Source organism: Natrix helvetica, assembly GCF_964273705.1.
Source record: "Natrix helvetica genome assembly, chromosome: 1".
NCBI lineage: Eukaryota > Metazoa > Chordata > Lepidosauria > Squamata > Natricidae > Natrix > Natrix helvetica.
The window spans coordinates 256,943,557-256,964,192 of NC_138548.1; positions in this window are offsets into that span (position 1 = coordinate 256,943,557).

Sequence of the window (20,636 nt, forward strand, 5' to 3'; positions counted from 1 at the left end):
GTCACTACTCCCTCATTCTGTCCTTCGGCTCATCACAAAATAGATCTATACTAGTCTCCCTTTATTTATTTATTTATTTATTTATTTATTTATTTATTTATTTATTTATTTATTTATTTATTTATTATTTACTTGGATGAAATATGTTGAAATAATAATCTCTAAGGAGCTGGCAAATGTGATCTTGGAACCACTGAACAAAATCTTTCAGAGATCCTGAAACATGAGGGAACTGCCAGAGGACTGGAAATAAGCTGCTGTGGATCCAATCTTTAAAAAGGGGGGAAATCTGGACCCAGGAAATTACAGACCGATCATCTTGACATCAATACTTGGAAAAATCCTGGAAAATATAATCAAGCGGTGGATTTGTGAGTACCTAGAAATGAACAAAATAATTTTTAGAAGCCAGCATGGGTTTGTTAAAAACAGAATATTCCAGACAAAGCATATTGCCTTTTTAATAAAGTAACTAACTTTGTGGATCAGGTAAATGCTGCGGATATAGTGTACTTAGAGTTCAGTAAGGCATTTGACAAAGTAGACTATAGCCTACTTGATATGATAGAATAATGTGGGACATAGATTGACAGTTGGCTGTCCACACTTAGTGTGTATTCATCAATAGAACTAGGGAAGGACACAGTGGGATACTCAAGGATCTGTATTGAGAATGTTCTTCAACACATTCATAAATGAATTACAGGAGGAATACAGGGGGGAGATGATCAAATCTGCAGACTACACCAAGCTGGAGGAAGTTGTTAACACTTTGGAAGACAGAAGGATTTTGACAGACTGGATCTTAATGCTGGGACATTATAAAAAGTGCAGAGAAAAGCAAAAAAGATGATAAGGGGTCTGGAGGCTAAGTCGTATGGTTAAAAGAATTAGGCATGTCTAGCTTAAGGAAAAGGAGTATTAGAGGTGACATGATAGAAGTTTTCTGGTACTTGAGAGGAAGTCACAGGAATGAGCGGGTTGTCTTATTCTCCAAAACGCCTGAGGTCAGGACAAGAAGTGGCTAAAAACTCATTAAAGAGAGATCCAACCTGGAACCAAGGAGAAATTTCCTGACAATGAGAACAATTAAACAGTGAAACAGCTTGCCTCCAGGGTTGTGAGTGCTCCATCACTGGAGATTTTCAAGTGAACATTGGACAATCAGATTTGTCTGGGATGGTATAAGGCAGCGATGGCGAACTTTTTTGGCTCGCCTGCCACAAGTGGGGGCAGCGCAGGGGGGTCATGTGCGGGCATGCTGCACCCATAATGCAATGCATGACCCCCCAGTGCACATGAGCGCACAACAGGTGCGACCCCCTCATTTTTACATGCTTTTTTCACCCTCCTCAGGCTCCAGAGGCTTTATAGGAGCCTGGGGAGGGCGAAAAGAACCTCCCCTGCCCCCCGGAGGCCCACCAGAGGCTTCAGGGACCGTCCGGATGGTCCCTGAAGCCTTCAGAACACTTAAAACAACCCTCTGAGCAACCTGGAAGTCATTTCCAGTTTGCTTGGAGGGTCATTTTAAGCGTTCCGAAGGCTTCAGGGAAGCCTCTGGATGGTCCCTGAAGCCTCCGGAGGGCCTCCGGGGGGGGAGACTCTTTTCGCCCACCCCAGGCTCCTATACAGCCTCTGGAGCCTGGGGAGGGCGAAAAAATGACTTTTAAAAATGGTGAACTCAGCCGGCCAGTGTGTGCATGCGCGTGCCATAGGTTTGCCATCACTGGTATAAGGTCTCCTGCCTTGCACAGAAGGTTGGACTAAAAGACCTCCAAAGACCCCCTTCCAAGTCTATGATTCTATGTATCCTGGCCAGGACTAAAGACTAGAAAGTTTTGCTCCAGGTCACCTACATTTTTATTTCAAAAGTAAAAGAAAACTAGTTACTTTTAAAACAATCTTTGGAAAAATAGAATTCACTCAATAGACAGTCAAATCATTTTGGGAAATCAGTCCTGCCAAATTTCAGATTAATAAATCCAAAGATTTTGTCCAAGACTACCACTTTCAGTTTCAAGCACTGGTGCTATAAGATTAAGAGGAATGGAAAACACTTTTCTCATTTTATTTAAAATGTTGAGTGGACTGTCTTCTGAGGACAAAGGAATGTTACCTTTTCAGATCATCATCTGTTGGAAATCAGCTAGATTAACATTGTGAATAGAGGCAATACACAGAGACTGGTTATACCTACAACGTTCTTGTTTCTCATTTAGATTGTAAGGTTGTGAAGGAACATACCAGAAACTGCATAACATGTACTGTTTTGCTATTAATACAGTATGTTCAACCCTGGTAATTTTTCATTAATTTCCTTGAACTATTTGCTCTACTTACAGTCCTTGGCCTACTGTCCTTATCTTTTCTTTCTTTGGGTTATCACTTAGTAACACGTAACCTGTGCCTTACAAGCTGCCTTACTGTTCTTTTGTTGTTGTTCCTGTAGATAAGAGCCCCAGTCTTTAACTGGATAACCCAGCAATAGGAGGTCAATATCACTTACTAAATCCATATCTCATAGAAAAAGAGCATTGTGGTGGTTAAATCTTGGTTCCCTCCATACCCATGGCAGCTGCGTTCATTACCAAATCTATGAGGTTCCCTCCCTCCACATGGACTGCTTAAAGTGCCCTGTAAGAAAAAGTATGCAGCAAGTTAAATTGTAGTGGTAGGTAGGAGTGGCCATGGCAGACTGCTATAAAGAGAGGCTGCCTGGGGAAGAGTCAGATCAAAAGGAGCATAGCCCACAGCTGCTTAGTAGGTGGAGCAAAAGACTCAGGAGGAACCCTCCTTAAGCTAGTGAGCTGTAAAGGTGATGGCAGGAGAATTTGCAAGATTCTGTTAATGTAGCTGTCAGGCCTGCAGCCATCTTTTCTTTTGGATCTTTGGCCTGCCACATTTTCTATTATTCTACTATGCATTATCTATTGTGGGAAAATGGGAGGGGGGATTGTAAGGAGTTACATACTATGTACCCATAACAAAATTCTTTCTAGAAAGCCAAGGTCATCCTTTGTCTCTGCACCTCTGCACCTGACCAGAATTGGATGGGTGGAACTGCCACAGGGGTGGGTTCCTGCCGGTTCTAATCGGTTTGGTAGAAGAGGTTCCACTCCTGTGGTCTCCTCAATGCTCGCTTGTGCTCTCCCTTTCCAAGTGTAATTTGATTGCAGGCAGAGCCACGTTGCCTTTTCAAACCTGTAATCAGTGAAGCTGGGCTGGATTCAGTGACGTGCAGTCAGGGGAGGCAGGGGAGGCAGGGCCTCACCACTGTCAATCATGAAATGGAAAAAAAATGTAAACGGGAAAAGGTGAGTGCTGAAGTGAGGTTAGCTAGCTCACCGTGAATGACTGCCTGTTTAAAAAAGCCTCTAAAGCTCTGAGCTCTGCCGCGAGGGAAAGAAAGCGCTTTAGTCAGTGGGATGTCAGGGGAGAGGATAGAATGCTCAGGCATTCTTGCCTCCTGTCCCCCACACCCCGCTAACTAAAGCGCTTTCTTTCACCCGCCTGAGCTCTTCCACGGGCGAAAGAAAGCGTTTTAGTCGGGTGTCTGGGGAGAGGAGAGAATGCTCAGGCATTCCCTCCTCCTCTCGCCCACACCCCGCTGACTAAAGCGCTTTCTTTCGCCCACCTGAGCTCTTCCGCGGGCGAAAGAAAGCATTTTAGTCGGGTGTCTGGGGAGAGGAGAGAATGCTCAGGCATTCTCTCCTCCTCTCGCCCACACCCCGCTGACAAGCATTTTAGTCGGGTGTCTGGGGAGAGGAGAGAATGCTCAGGCATTCTCTCCTCCTCTCGCCCACACCCCGCTGACTAAAGCGCTTCCTTTCACCCACCTGAGCTCTTCCGCAGGCGAAAGAAAGCGCTTTAGTCAGTGAGGTGTCGGGGGAGAGGAGGAGAGATTCGACATCTCACTGACTAAAGCTCTTTCTTTCGCCCACGGCACAGCTCAGGTGGGCGAAAGAAAGTGCTTTAGTCAGTGGGGTGTCGGGGGAGAGGAGGAGAGATTCTATCCTCTCCCCTGACACCCCACTGACTAAAGCACTTTCTTTCACCCGCGGCACAGCTCAGGCAGGTGGACGCTCAGAGCCCCTGGAGCCCGTGCTCCCTCGCAGCTCCTATCGTCCCGTCTGGCAGGCGCCACCCGCCCGGGAAGCAGCTGAGCTGGGAAGTCCCGGCCGGCAGTTTGGCTTCCAGAGCGGGTGGTGCGGGCGCCGGTGGGCTCCTCTGGGCTCCCGCCTTCCCAAAGCGCGTCCCTGTTTTTGCGGAAAGCAAAAGAATGGAGAAGAAACATGGATCGGTCTTGCTTTTGAACATGGATCGGTCTTGCGCCCATCCTGGAGAGATCCCACCCTGGGCTGGCTTTCAGAGATGTGAAAGGCTCTTTCCTCAGGTGGGCTCTTTCCTAGATCGAGACAGGAAGATCATTTTATTACATTTGAACATTTTGACTAAAACGGATTCTCTCATTCAAGGAGGGAGCCCAAAGACCATCTTTCCATCCCTTTTATCAAAGAAAATGCCATTGGACAGGGCAAAAATAACTCCTCCTTTGCCCTGAAAATCAGCTACATGGAATTAAACACTATAATCCAACTTCTCTCTCTCTCTCTCTCTCTGTTTGTGTGTTTGAGAGGGGGGAGGGGGGAGAGAGGGAGGAAGGAGGGGAAGGTAAAAGAAAAAGAAAAAGAAGGAAGAAAACTTATTTAAATAAGTTTAAAGCTGTTGCTTTAAATTGGAACTGAGCATGCCTGGCTGTGGAATTCTGGGAGTTGAAGTCCACATGTCTAAAAAAATTGCTGCCTCACTAGCCATAAACTTCACCGCACGTCACTGGCTGGATTGTTACATAGCCGATCCAGGGAAAGTGTGTGTGCTACAGCATGGTTCTTTGCCTGACTTCCTGCCTCCTCCTGTGGTCTCCTCAGTGCTTGCTCGTGCTCTCCCTCCCAAAGTGTAGTGACTTCCTCCCCAGGCCCCCATCCATTTCTCCCCCCCCACACACAGCTGGATAAAGCTATGTAAAAATCCAGCCCAGCTTCACTAATTACAAATTTGAAAAGGCAATGTGGCTCCCCCTGCAATCAAACTATACTTGAGGAGGGAGAACACAAGTGAGCACTGAGGAGACCACAGGAGGAGGCAGGAAGCCAGGCAAAGAGCCATGCTGTAGCACACACACTTTCCCCCAGCCCCTTTCTTTCAGAAGGCTCCGATTGACTACCCTCCGGCTTCTCTGCCTCTTCTCTCACCCCAGCCTGCCAGCTGGAGATGAGTGGGTGGGCTTTATTGCATTCCAGACATTTCCCACTCAGACAGCAGGCTGCATTTGCAATGGGGGAGGTGTTTGGGGAAGGCAGCTGGGAATGGGGGCGATGGCAGAGGAGCTGCTTTCAAGCCATTGGAAAAGATATCCAATCCAATTTGTAATCAGTGAAGCTGTGTGTGTGTGTATGTGTTTGTTTGTTTGAGAGAGAGAGAGTGAGTGAGGGAAGAGGGTAGGAGAGATAATCCAATCCAACTTCTGTGTGTGTATGTGTTTGAGAGAGGGGGAGGGAGGGAGAGAGAGAGGGAGGAAGGAGGGGAAGGGAGAAGAAAGGAAACTTCTTTCACAAAGGAGAAAAACAAATGCTGTCGCTTTAAATTGGAACTGAGCATGCCTGGCTGTGGAACTCTGGGAGTTGAAGTCCACAAGTCTTAATAACTTTAAATTGAAAAGGCGCAGGAAAGAACAAATTGGTTATATGGTTATATGGTTAGGTTATATGGTTTTATGTTTTTGAAGTTTTGGGGTTTGTGCAATATGAGCATTGTGTTTCTAAAAGGGTTTGGATGATTCCCTGCTCGTGAACAGAGCCAAACTTACTCTAGGGTCATTATCTCATTATCTCTATCTGGCAGGCATGTGGAATGAGCCTCAGGCAGGTTTCTTTGTTAGCAGAAAGAAAGAAAAACAGCACAGCAATTTAGAGCTAGAAGGCTACTAGGAGGTCAACCCCCAGCTGCAGCAGGAAACCTTACATTGTATGGATTATTTTGGTGCCTGTAAAAGAGAGGAAAATTGCCGGAAAGGAGAAATTGTTTACTAGGACAAGGCTGCCATGCAGAGGAAGGTAGAGATGGTCCTTGACTTATGACTATAATTGAGCCCAAAATTTTGGTTGTTAAGAAAGAGCATTGTTAAGTGAACTTCACCACATTTTACCCATTTCCTGATGAGTGACATCAAGTTGACCACTCCCACCCGATCACATGACTGCCAAGCCATTCCCACAAAACAGGCCATACCTACAGAATAGGTTCTAAAAAAATTTGAAACCCACCACTGAACTCCCAGCATGGCAGAGGGAGATTGGACCATGTGGTGGAGTTGTGGGTGTGGGGGCAAGATCTTGAACTTTCAATTAGCTGGGGAAAACTAGGAAGCTTTCAGATTCAGGTTTTTCCAGACGTGCCAAGCCAACATGGCTCTCTTAATAAATTGGAACTTTGAGCAATACTTTGCCTTGGACTCTGATTTACTTTTGGATGCTATTTGGAACGCTGACAGTAGCTTTATAGTAAAATTGAATTAACTTGCTTATCTGGCTGGTCTACCTGGTAAGTCTAAGATTCATTCACTCTCAGTGGCAAAAGGGGGAGGATTCAGTCAGGAACTTGTGATCCAGTAAACTGATTTGTTAATATCCAATAATCCTTATCTCCGAGATAGCATGACTAGTATGAAAGTAGCTGGAAGGAAGGAATAATAATGCCATACCAGTGGTGGGATTCAATTTTTTTTACTACCAGTTCTGTGGGTGTGGCTTTGTGGGCATGCAGGGGAAAGATACTGCAAAATCCCCCCCCCTCACAATTTTTGGTACCAGTTCTACAGACCTTGTCCGAACTGGCTGAATACTACCTCTGGGCCACACGGAAATGTTTATCTAAAACATTCTAATGTCATGCTGCAATAGCAAAGTGGCAAACTTTGCTGGGGACCCAATATATTGTATGCATGCTAATAAAAATGTGTTGCATCTTCAGTGTGATTTGGCTCCTTTAGATGAGCCAGGTATTGGCCATAGTAGCATGTACATGCATACTACTCCTCTGACTTGAATTCTCAGCAGTAGAATTTAGAACCACCCCAAGCAGTGAGAAAGCTCAGAATGCTCAAATAAAGATTATTCTGAAATAGAAATCTACCACGGGGATGTAACTCTTTGAACATCCATTTATATAGAAAGTAACCCCTCTTTATATAACACACCAGGATTAAAAGAGAGAACGGGAGGGGAAATACAAAATAGTATAGCCCTTTTGAGTTTATTATATAACTCTTATAGAACTGTTATAGAACAGAATAGAATAGAATTGAATTGAATTCAATTCTTTATTGGCCAAGTGTGATTGTACACACAAGGAATTTGTCCTTGGTGCATATGCTCCCAGTGTACATAAAGAAAAATAAAGTTTACACTAATAAACGTCTCAAGTTGCTGAATTATAGCTCATAAAGGAGAATATTTGTTTTATTTATTCTTCGCATTTCTAGACCGCCCCCTCTCCCAAAAAAGGACTCGGGGCGGTGTACAGTCCACACAACAAATAACAAATAATAAATACAAATATAAATATAGATATAAATATACATATGGAGGAGGTTAAAAAATTAAAAGAACTGTACAGAAGAACATAAATATGGTTCTGAAAGCCCTAAAATCAATTAGATTTAAAACCATACCCATTAAAATACCAGTTGAGAGTGTATTTCCAGGAGGTAACAGTTATAATAATTAAAATTATGCCAGGCCAGCTAATTGAAACAGGTGAGTCTTCAATTTTTGTCGGAAGGAGCGGAGGTCCGTGGTAGTTCTGATATCGGAGGGGAGGTCATTCCAGAGGGTTGGGCCCATCACAGAGAAGGCCCTACTCCTTGGCGCCGCCCGCTGGCATTGCCTAGTGGACGGCACCTGGAGAAGCCCCTCCCTGTGAGAGCGGATTGGCTGCAGGGATGTATGTGGGAGGATGCGATCCCGCAAGTAACTAGGTCCTGTGCCATGGAGCGCTTTAAAGATGGTAATCAGAACCTTGAAACGCACCCGAAAAACCACAGGCAGCCAGTGCAGCTCGTGCAGGAGTGGTGTTACGTGGGAGTATCTGGAACTCCCCATGACAACCCGCGCGGCCGCGTTCTGGACTAGCTGCAGTCTCCGGGCGCGTCCCAAGGGAAGCCCCATGTAGAGAGTGTTACAGTAGTCTAGGCGAGACGTCACCAGTGCATGAGTGACTGTGCGTAGGGCATCCCGGTCCAGTAGGGGGCGCAATTGACGCACCAGGCAAACCTGGTGGAACGCCCCCCTTGCCACGGCTGCCACATGGTCATCCATTGACAGCCGGGCATCTAGGAGGACGCCCAAATTGCGTGCCCGTTCCACAGGGGGCAATTGCTCGTCCCCTATGGCCAGCGATGGAATCAGCTGGCTGAACCGAGGTGCCGGTAGCCACAGCCACTCAGTCTTGGAGGGGTTGAGTTTGAGTCTGTTGTCCCCCATCCAGACCCCGACGGCTTCCAAACACCGGGACATCACTTCGACAGCCTCGTTGGGGTGGCTTGGGGTTGAAATGTACAGCTGGGTATCGTCAGCGTACAGATGGTATTCAACCCCAAAACCACGGATGATCTCGCCCAGCGGCTTCACATATGCATTGAACAGGAGGGGCGAGAGGACCGACCCCTGCAGCACTCCACAAGAGAGTGGTCTCAGGGTCGATCTCTGCCCCCCTGTCAACACATATTGCATCCGGCCGGAGAGGTAGGAGCCGAACCACCGCAAAACGGTGCCTCCGACTCCCATCCCCTCCAGCCGGCGCAGTAGGATACCATGGTCGATGGTATCAAAAGCCGCTGAGAGATCTAATAGGACCAGGATAGAGGAATAACCTCTATCTCTGGCCCTCCAGAGATCATCAACCAACGCGACCAAGGCTGTCTCTGTGCTGTGCCCGGGTCGGAAGCCGGACTGGCATGGGTCTAGATAGTCGGATTCATCGAGGTGACGTGGAAATTGCTGAGCCACCACATTCTCAACAACCTTCGCCAGAAAGGGAAGGTTGGAGACTGGACGATAATTAGCTAGCTCCATTGGGTCAAGCGAAGGCCTCTTGAGTAAGGGCCTCACCACCGCCTCTTTCAAGGCAGTTGGCAAGGATCCCTCCCCCAATGAGGCATTCACCAGGCCCAGAAGCCAGCCTCGTGTCACCTCCCAGGATGCCAGTACCAGCCAGGAGGGACACGGGTCCAATGAACATGTGGTGGGTCGCAGCTGTCCAGGCAGCCTGTCCAAATCCTCGGGGGCAACAGAGTCAAACTCCTCCCAGAGTGGACTCACAAGACTCGCTGTTGACGGCCCATCCAGACCGCTGGAGGGGGCCCATCCGCTTTGGATCTGAGCGACTTTGTTCTGCAGATATTCTCCAAACTCCTCTGCTCTTCCCTGTAAGGGTGCCCCCCGCGTCTCTTGCACCAAGAGGGAGCGGGTCACCCTAAACAGGGCGGCAGGGTGGTTATCCGCAGACGCAATAAGAGCGGCACAGTGTCTACATTTGGCCGCTCTCAATGCCACAAGGTAGGTCCGTAAATAGGCTCTTACCTGTGTTTGGTCAGACTCGGAGCGTGAGGACCTCCACCTGCTCTCTAGACATCTCCTATGGCGCTTCATCACCCTCAGCTCCTCGGTATACCAAGGTGCCCGGGTGTTCAGGGTTGACATGACGGAATTCTTGTTGGTCTCTGAGCTAGGTTGTTTTTCTTGCAGATGTTTCACTGATGATGTTACCTAGTTTGGCTAATGAAATGTCTGCAAGAAAACAACCCAGCCCAGGGAGCACCAAGGACCCCTCAGGAATTACATTTTCCAGCAATCTTAACCAATTGAGCTAGTGGCAAGGGAAACTAAACAATGCACTTCAGTAACATCTGAATGACTATACATTCCTTAGTCATGAATTCAAATCTGCAAATAATGATATAAGGTTGCAGAAGTTTGAAGCCAAGCATTTTTTTTTTTACAGATGAGTCCTCGCACATTTCTGCTATGATAATTGCAGCAACTTCAAGCTAAGGGTATGGCTGGCTGGCCCAGGTTTTCCTGCCTGTTCCTTCTAGATAGCTTGCATTAAGATTACAATGGCCTCTGAACATTAAGCATGCTGCTGGAGCATATGGAAATTTGGTCATCATGTTGAGGGAAGCTGCTGGGCTAATCTGTAATACATTGTAAGGAGAGCTAAGGGTTTGTAAATTAGTTTACAAGCGCTGGGATCCACATAGGGATTAGATCAGACAAAGAAACAATCTGGTGCCATCTTGTCAAAGGTTTTTTGGGGTTTTTTTCCCCTCCTACTGCTGCTTTAAACTGCTTCTCTCCAGTGCACAACCAAGCTGGAAGTGAAGGCAGGACAAGAAATCCCATTGCAGATTTAAACCCCAACCTTCCTTTGATCATATTTATGGCCTGCTGTTCTTAGTATGGACCTGGATTCCCCTGAGTCTTTACAGGGAGGAAGGAACGGAAGGAAAGGAAGGGAGGGAGGGAAGGAAAGAAATAAGTAAGTAAGTTTTAATAGTTTTACTGTAATTAGCTTAGAAGACAAAAATGATAGAATGCATGTCAATTCCCCGCCCCCAGGTTGAAAAACAAAGAAGGAAAGAATCCATCTTTGTTGCAAAGGGCTATCAAGGAACTTGCCCATACCCTCCCCACAGACAGATACAAAGCCCAGCATTTGCCCACTTGGGAAAAAATGGCAGTGCAGGGCAGCAGCCAGCTGGAATGGCAGAGGTCCTTACAAGGAGTTGAAATGAGGTGACAAAGCAGACAACATGGCTTCTGCTTGGGCAAGGTGGAGCCTAAAAATGGTGGTGGAGGTTGTGTTAGCTGTTGGCTGAAGACCCTCTATGCCAGGGGTGTCCAAACTTGGGAACTTTAAGACTTGTGGACTTCAACTCCCAGAATTCCCCAGCCAGCATGGCTGGCTGGGGAATTATGGGAGTTGAAGTCCACAAGTCTTAAAGTTCCCAAGTTTGGACACCCCTGATCTATGCATTCCTATCTCTCAAGAAACAGTGGGTGGCTTATGCTCATGCTGGGGATGTTGAAGTGTGGATCTGAGTGACTCACAGATCCATCTACGTACAGCCAGCCCTGGTAGAACCATCTTGTTTGTCTGTTCAAGCAAAAACAAAAGACTCTTGTTTCATTTAAGGGATAATAATAACAAAAGTACCGAGACACCCATGGTTATCCACCTAGTCACTTGTCATGGCGCTGATAATTGTAAATGGTCAATCTCTAAAACGTTATCATGTCTTTTGTTCTCTGAAAATCGATGCATATAGAAATCCTTCCATGAGTGACACCAAGATGTTCTCATTCATTTCACTGGGATTTCCAGAAGAGAGCTGCTGCACTGTGGGCTTGTACTCTTGCATGCAAATGCCATCTCTTTTGCAGTTACGAAGCGATTAGTGCTCCCATTTTTCTTTTCACCCTTTGCAGCCATATGGTATTTCTGCGGTAGCATTGTTAGCAATTGCATTTCCAACATCTCTGCCCAGACCTCTTAACCTTCTCTTTTAACTTAAACGGGGAGGGAAATGAGGGGGGGCAAACAGTCTGGCTCCATTGACAGCTAATTAAAAAGCACGTTTAGCATTCCTAGTTTTAAGGCAGTCGGATCCAGCATTCAGAAGCTCCGCTATGCACCCCAGGCTGGTTTCTGCAGCACAGATTCACAGAGCTGGTGGTAACAGTTCCTCCAGTGATGGGGATGAAGTCCAAGCAGGGGAGATCAGAAGAATTCCACACAGAAATGCCCAATCCAAGTCTTTACTGAGACTTGACCACAGATTGCCAATCATTTCTCTTCTTCTCCCTTCCACCCTCCCTGTTCCTTATTTCTTTTCAAATTAATGCAGTCATGGTAACAACACCAGCAGGTCACTCTTGCTATTCCTTTGCCTACAAAGGCCTGGATTCCATGGTGGTATCCCTCACAGTGCTCCAAGGCAAGGAACGTTGTCGTGTATTGTTTTAATACCAGGGGTGAACTGCTACAGCTTCACTCGGATTCAAGAGAACCCATAGCTAATGTTATGGCTGGTTCGGAGGTTCGAACCTCCAGATCCCAACCCTGGCTGTGTCTGCCCATCCCTCCCCTCCCAGGAGTCTCCACATGGCCTGTTTTGGATGCGAGGTAAGTTCAGGGCCCATGCGAAGGCTCAGGGAGGGGAAAAAACAGGCCTCCTGGAAATAGCCTCCGGAGCCTGCGGGAGACAGTTTTCATCCTCCCAGAGGCTCGGGGAAAGTCTCTGGAGCCTGGGGAAGGCGAAACTGTTCACCTAAACAATTTCTTTATTATAATAGGAGCTTGTCTGAATTTTTTAATCTAGCTTTTTATGTATCACTCAATGTAACTTTCTTAGTGAGCTCTTGTCACAATATTTTAAAAAGTGTGACCTGGGAAGTCTGCATCTCCTATAACATGGTTGAACAACCTATGATCTGAATTATTTACCTCTCTAGTATTAATTTATGACTCTTGGAGCCAGCCAAGATGGGACCACAAAAATATAGTGGCAAAGCACTAAATTAAAGCATAGTCATACTCATGCTTAATATCATCTCCAATGCACACTTATAATAAAGCAGGACTATAAAGCTTCAAAGATTGAGAAATAGCACAATATTATATTATCTTCCCTGTTGTACCAGTGATACAATGACATCACTGCCTATGACCCATGGAAGCTTGGAAAAGTTGGGTGAAATATGTAGCTCTTGATGGCATATAGCAGTGATGGCTAACCTTTTTGTCGTTGCCTGCTGACAGTGCACCCACACCCAAAATGCAATGCATGTGTGACACCCTCGCATTGCCCCTGCCCTTGCAAATGTGCCTGTGATCCCCCTGCACTCTCCCGCCTTCCCTGCCCCACTGCGCATGGAGCCCGCCCTCTCACACATGCATCATGTATCCCCCACATGCACCCCGCCCCTACACATGTGTGGCAGAGATCAGCTGGCCTGTGGGATGTGCGCACACATGCGTGGTGGAGCTGGGCTGAGGTGATGGCTGGCTTGCCTGCCACACAGGCTGGCTCTGTGTGCCACCTGTAGCACGCGTGCCATAGGTTCGCCATCACGGGCATATAGTCTTCTGCAAGTTTGGGAGAAAAATATTGTTTGGGAGAAGTTTGTAGAATTTTGTAAAAATTCTGGAAGAATATTTTTCTCATTAGTCACCATTCCCCACTGTAGATTAGAAAGAAACCGATGCCATAGAAAAGGAATTTGCCCTCCTACAGCTATGACTCAATGCAGCTCTGTGAGAATTAGCGTAGTGGATTCAGTGCCACCCCACTAAGGTTAGGGAGAATGGCTTGGTGCCTTCAACCAATAAATCTAAAATGATTTTTTTAATTAACTGTCAACCATGTAAGTGTTCAGTTCACTTCCACTGTGGGCTGTGAAACAAACTGTGATTAATGACTGAAATATAGCGGAAGACAATACAAAAAATGTGAGATTAAATACTACCATTAATAAAATTCTGGGTTGACCAAATGAAGGAAGAGATGCGAAGGCAAATTAGAAGGATGTCTTAACTTTTCCACCTCTCCTTCGGCTGCTTTTTGCATGTACATTTTAAATTATTATAAAAATAGCCACAGAGCAGGCATAGAAATGAAAGAAAGGTAAAATAAAGGAAGACGTTCCAGGTTGCTAATATGGTCATAATTATGCAAAGCAAAAAGAAACAAAAAGGCATCAGTTTTCAACTTCATGCCATCTACAGAGAAATAAAATGCCCACCTACTTTCATTTGTAGAAGAATATTACTCTTAATGCCTGGCTCCAAATCTCAAGCAGCAACATAATTTTCAGCTAGTCTAGAATTCAAATCGGGATGATTTGTACTTAAATAGACAAGATTTGTGTTCAAATGTAAAAAAGGAGCAAAAAGAATAAAAGAATTAAGAATCATGACTATTGTATCAACAAAGAAGACTGTTACTCCTGGTCAACAGCAGTCCCTTCCAACAGACAGAAAATGGTGTATAGAAAACCTGAACACTTATCCATTTTTCTATGGATGCTGCGTTGATTTGGAAAATAAGGGAACCCAAAAACTCAGCCATAGCATCCCTCCATCACAAGGTCACTTTAGAGAAAATAACATCAGGGCCCTCTGTGATAAATACAGAGAACTAGAGGAAATGCAAATGATCTTAACTTCTAGAGTGATTCTAATACAAGTAGATGAGATACTTTCATTGAGCTAAGATTCACTAGGAAGGCTCTTGCCTCCTGCGGTTTAATCTGATACATGTATTAGCATTCTGAAAGTGAACTCAATCCATGTTTATTTGCACTGTTTCCCATTTTATGTTAACTCTGCTAGCTCTGTGCTGCCCCCACACTCCTCCAGTGAATACATGGGCCACCCAAGCTCTTTCCTCTTTTCCCAAACTACCTTGTTACTGTATTTTTCCCCTTGGGCATCTTAATATAACAGAGTCTAGGAATTACATTTTGAGATGGCCTAACAATAAGCAGTCAGAGTAAAATGAACAACAAACAGTTGTGGGAACTGAGTATGTCTAGTGAACCAAGGAGAAGGACTAGGGGTGACATATAGTGGGTGACATATACAGACCCTGCCAATATTTGAGGGGCTGCCACACAGAGGAGGGGAGTCAATCTATTCTCCAAAGCAGGACAAGAAGTAACAGATGGAAACTTTTCAAGGAGAGAACCAATTTAATACTAAGGAGAAATTTCCTGACAGTAATTAATTAGTGGAATGGCTGAAGTTGTGGGTGCTCCTACACTTGAAATTTTTAAGAAGAGATTGGATGTGGCTCAGTGGCTAAGATGCTGAGCTTTTCGATCAGAAAGGTCAGCAGTTCAGCGGTTCGAATCCCTAGCACCACATAACAGAATGAGCTCCTTGTCCCAGCTTCTGCCAACTTAGCAGTTCGAAAGCATGTAAAAAAGCAAGTAGAAAAATAGGAACCACTGTTGATGGGAAGCTAACAGCATTCTGTGCGCCTTTGGCATTTAGTCATGCCGGCCACATGACCACATAGACGTCTTCGGACAGTGCTGGCTCTTCAGCTTTGAAACGGAGATGAGCACCGCCCCCTAGAGTCGGGAACAATTAACACATATGTGCGTGGGGAACCTTTCCCTTTTAATGATGATGTAGGGTTTCCTGCTTGAACAGAGGTTTGGACCAGAAGATCTCCAAGGTCCCTTCCAACTCTGTGATTCTGTGAAAGTATCCATGTGAAATGATTGGTTCGTCCTTTCCTTCACTTCTCCTGACACTTTTCCAGCAAATTCCTGATAGCCCAGATCTTCCTCTTGGGAGGAAGCATCTAGCAATGTTCCATGCAGGCCTGCAAATCCAACATAGCCCATATCGTTATCTGATTTGAAAACCATGATCTGAACTGAAAGGAGGTTTCCCCATAATCCTTCGACAGATGCCACAGATCTTTCATCTTTTGCCTGGTAATCAGGAGGTGGATTAGCGGCAGAGTTTTCAAGCAGATGCTAAGAAACAGGGGTTTAAAAACAGAAAAGTGAAAGATGGCCCCTTGTGAAACATTTAAGGCTACCCTGTACCCCCTGCAGCTGTGCTGCCAAAAAGCACTTCAAAAGTGAATAGCCTCAAGGCACCATATTTTCTGGCAAGAGATCTAACAGTCTGAGCTGTGAAGTAGGGGAAATGTCATGTTCAAGCTGTTGAAAGGGTCCCAGTAGATTCCAATCTTCGCCATCTTATTTTTTGCTTCTGTGCATGCACAGAGCAATTTTTATTGCACTTTGCATGTGCGTGCAGCGTGCATCAAGCATGTCCATGTGGCGCAGCCACGAGCGAACCAGCAGAAGTGACTGCCAGAACTCAGCCCTGGAGAAGGTCCATATTGCGATTGTGATCCTTGGCAATCCGGCTGAGACTTTTGATGTATAAGAAAGAATGTATAAGAAGGTACCATTACTAGTATACTATTACTCTTATTATTTACCATTATTAATATAGAATTTAACCCCGTATTTATAATTTTATAAGAAAGAATTCAGTAATGCTAACCTCTGACTAAATGCAACTTTAATGGGTTCCAAAATTATTTAGATTCATCCTTTTCACATGTTAAAAAAATAATAATCCTTTCAATAGTTTAACTTAATTCAAACTGGTTTAATTATTGAAAACTGATCAGATTTGCCTCTAAATGAGATCGTCAGCACATAAATCTAATAAAATATATATTTTTTTTAAAAAAAATTGAAAATATTAGCTACTTTTCCAGTAGGGAGCGGGATTGTTTTTCTATGACTACATGGAAGTGATTATTTTAAAAAGCACTCTGGTCCATTGGATGCTTCTGCAAATCCCACATACTAACTGTATGCTTTTGCATCATAAATTCAACACAGTTCATCGCTTCCTGTAGATCCAGCCGGAAAGTAATTGATGCATTTGCTACTTGTAGAATCTCTCTAGAGACCTCCAGATGCTTTAGAGATCCCAAGAAATGAGAAGATTTGGTTTTAATAGTTTATCATGAATAATGGATTCCAATGAATTAAAAATGTCTGTATTCAGCACATCCATAGTTAGATGAAGAATATCCTGTTTCAGCCTTCTCTAACTAGGTATTGTTGCACTGTGAGTTCTATAATTGTTCAGCAGCAATGAATAAAGGATTGAGTTAGTAGTCTCTAAATGGCATACTACTTGATAATAGGTAGCTTGGACAGGTATAATACACTTGGTAGAAGTCAAGTCTAAGAACAAACATAGAAGCAGGCATCCAGGACAGATATTTTTCCAAGAAATGGGGGGGAGGGGGGAGAAGCTTTCTTCCCCTACTCCCATTTCTAGTACAAGAGTGTTACCCAGTGGCTTTGCTAGTTTATGGGCATTTCACCATAACTGTTGCATATTCCACTATCCTGCCTTGGACTATAATTCCCAAAATTCCTAGCAGGTGGAAATCTACTCTTTTCTTCCCACCTCCGACTAGTTTCTGTGACAGGTCAAATTGATAAACAGCACTCTTGGCTGGTGAGTTTGGATAACCAGTCTGGAAGTGGATTGAACATACACAGAGCATAGGGTTCAGGCTTCCATTGCTGCCAAGCCTTCTCTTGTAATATCCACACCTTAGGAATTCAGCCACCTGACAAGCAGATAATGAATTAGTTTCCTTTAGTTCTGCTAACTCACTATTCGTCTGTATAATATAGGATGTCATTTGTCCGCCCCAAGCCTCTTATGCAATCACATTTCATGTATGAGATTATTCCTTTTTATTCCGCTAAGAAACTGACATCTGCAGTCATCATAGCTGTCAAGAGTACACCTTGAGCATCTATGCTATGAAAGGTGTCACTCCTTGCTTTAATTTATATATTCTTTTTCTCTCTCTAAACGCTACAAAATGATCTAGAATACACTATGTCTACCAGGAATAGTTTTTCTAGCTAGGTTCAGGGTTGTCTTCTCTCCCCTATTATCCTGCATTGTTTTTAGCTCCATTGAACAATATTTGATTCAGTTTTTAAGGTGTCTTATTTACAGAATAAGCAGACTGAATAATTCAATGAAGAATTTGACCAACTTTATTCAGCAAATCCAAAAGCCTATAAATAAGGCCTAGATACAATTAACAAATTTCAAATAGCATAGGCTATGCATTTGTCATATTGAACATGCATGATAAACACAGTAAACCCAGCCCGTTTTTTTTCACCAAGGCAATAAAGCATACAATTTTGTCCCGTCCTGAAATAATGTTATATAAGTTATCATTATATTGTTCCACTTCCAAACCATTGTTTGGGATAAGTGGGGGAGGATTAAAGGGCAGAAGATTTGGCTTGGACTCAGGTCTTAATTGATCAATTTAACTGGCCTACTTTGTCAATCACTTACTTTCAGGTACAAAACTCAGTTAGCTTTTCAGAACTCTTTTCATTTTACAGACTTGACTTTGGGTTGCTCTTTGTAGATTTTTTGAAAAGGAGAAACTTGTACACAAGCAACAGCCAGAATTTTGGAACTGGGTTGTACGAGATATCAATTTAAAAAGCTTTCCCTACATTAGCTTACCACTGTAACAGATCCTGGAATGTCGAGCTGAATTTTTCATATTAATACCCTTTCTAAAAATAATAATAATAATGCTAAGCTATAATTCCAAGAGCAGTATGATGCTTGCCAGTCCTAAATTATAATTCCAGCCTTATTGCAACTGGTTTAGTGGTTTTTGAGCTCTGGGGAGGAGGGTGTATTATATTTTAAACATTAGTGCCATGTACTCAAGGAATTTAATTATATTATATTACTATTTTAGTTACACTACAACTATAATATATTGGTATTTAATATATTATAAGCATAATAAAACTATTAGAAGATTGTTTTTAAATGAGCACATACACATGCAAATTGAAAATATGGGTATCATTTATTAGTGCTAATTCATATTTATGGAATTTATTTATCAATTTTATTTGGTTTATTAGTTTATTACAAGGGTTTTCTTTTAGATTGAATTATAAAGAACCTTGACGAACTGTAAATTATTATTCTAAACCATAAATCAATACATAAAATTGCAAGAGTTGCCCTGGATACTCAAATAGGTGTCAGACTCTTCAGCACATTGACTTCAAGGTAATGCATTAAAAAGAAATAAGAAATATGGAACATCTCTGTAAGTTTACTTTAGTTATTACTTTAGTATCTCTAGGAGAAGAACCATGTTAGACCATGGTGGCAAAAAAAAAAAAAAATCTGAAGTCTAACAACACCTTTTCCTACTAACAGACTTCAAGAGAAATATGTAAGTAGAGAACCCTGCTATGAATTTCACAAGTCTGACTCAGAAGCCCATACTCCTAGGGGGAGAAAAACCTTCAGTTGCTAGGAAATTCATGGCATAAACCTTTCTAACTCAGAGAAGCACACCTTCTACGCTTGCTGTGTTAAGGAACAGAGGTGGTATTCAGCAGGTTCTGACCAGTTCTGGAGAACCGGTTGTGGAAATTTTGAGTAGTTCAGAGAACCAGTCTGACTGCCCCCCCCCATTTATTCTCTGCCTCCTGAGTCCCAGCTGATCGGGAGGAAATGGGGATTTTGCAGTAATCTTCCCCTGGAGTGGGGAGGGAATGGATATTTTACAGTATCCTTCCCCTGCCATTCCCACCAAGTCATGCCCAGAGAACTGGTAGTAAAAAAAATTGAATCCCACCACTGATTAGGAAGTTCTGCTGATTTTGTATTGAAACTGGAGCTCCAATCATGATTAACATAAAAAAATACATATTTGGGAGACATGTTTGAGAAAGCTAGAAATCTACAGGGTCCCAGATGCTCTCACTTTTCTCCTAACATGCTCTAGGTCAATACTATGCATATTTTTTTAAAAAAAATTGAGTGCTTTCTATAATTTGAATGGGATACTATATAATAATTGAAAGAATAGTGCTCGTGGTTAAGAGGAATCAAATTAAGAGATAATATATCCTTATAGTTTTTGAATGCATAGTCATCTAAGTTGGAATATTACTGGCTGTTCTACTTGCATGTCTTGTAGAAAATGGGTGGAGTTGGGCTGAGCTGGTGTGATCACAATTTTAATATGTCAGGAGACCATGGTGACCAACTGAAGTGATTACCAAGAGCTTATTATTTTAATAAATTTTAGTATATCTCAGGGACTTTCTCCATTTGTCCCTAACTGTGACTTAAGCAGGTTTGGCAGTATATATATTTTCTTTTTCTTTTTGCCATGTTCCCATGAGGTTTTCTTTGACCTTTTCCCCAGCCCATGGGTTAAACTAAGCTAAGTAGACTTTAACTGTACTGTACTAAAGCAAATTTTCCCTCTTAACTGTAAGCATCCAAACACAGCTATAAAGTAGATAAAGTCTAATAGGTTTTATTACTCATTAACTGGAAGGATGTTTCTGCTTGACTATTGTAGGGTTTAAATGTGTGACAAGGGAGGTCAGCTTGCTCTCTTTTGAGAGAGATGTTAATCTCACAAAGTATAAATAAAATCAATGTTTATTTAAAAAAAAAGAAAACATAAAAATCCCTTTTAAGTTTTAACTAGTCATATGGTAAAACCTTCACAGACCTGTTAAAGTTAACTGAAAAAGGTATCCTATAGAAAAATTACAAAAGACAATACAGTATAAGATTCTGGGCAGACACTAGCTGAAGTGGTCTGACTCTGATCCTAATTTAGAAGAAACTTTGATATCAAGAGGTGCCATTTTAGTAAAAGACATACTGACTAATCTGTACAGAGACAATAATTAGTAGATTCAATCAGTTAGAATGAAATATGCACACTGTTAAAATAGAAACTAACCTCATGAAATATTGCTATCTAAATGTATTGCCTCTTCCTTAAATGACTTGAAGCCAGAGTTTTCTTGCCTGCTTTTGTGGACTTCCCCTGTCAGCTTCTTGTGGATTTTATCTTTTTTTTAAATCAGAGGCTAAACAGATATCTTCCCAACTTCCACACATATTTCTTGCTACTTTTCTTCCAGATTTCT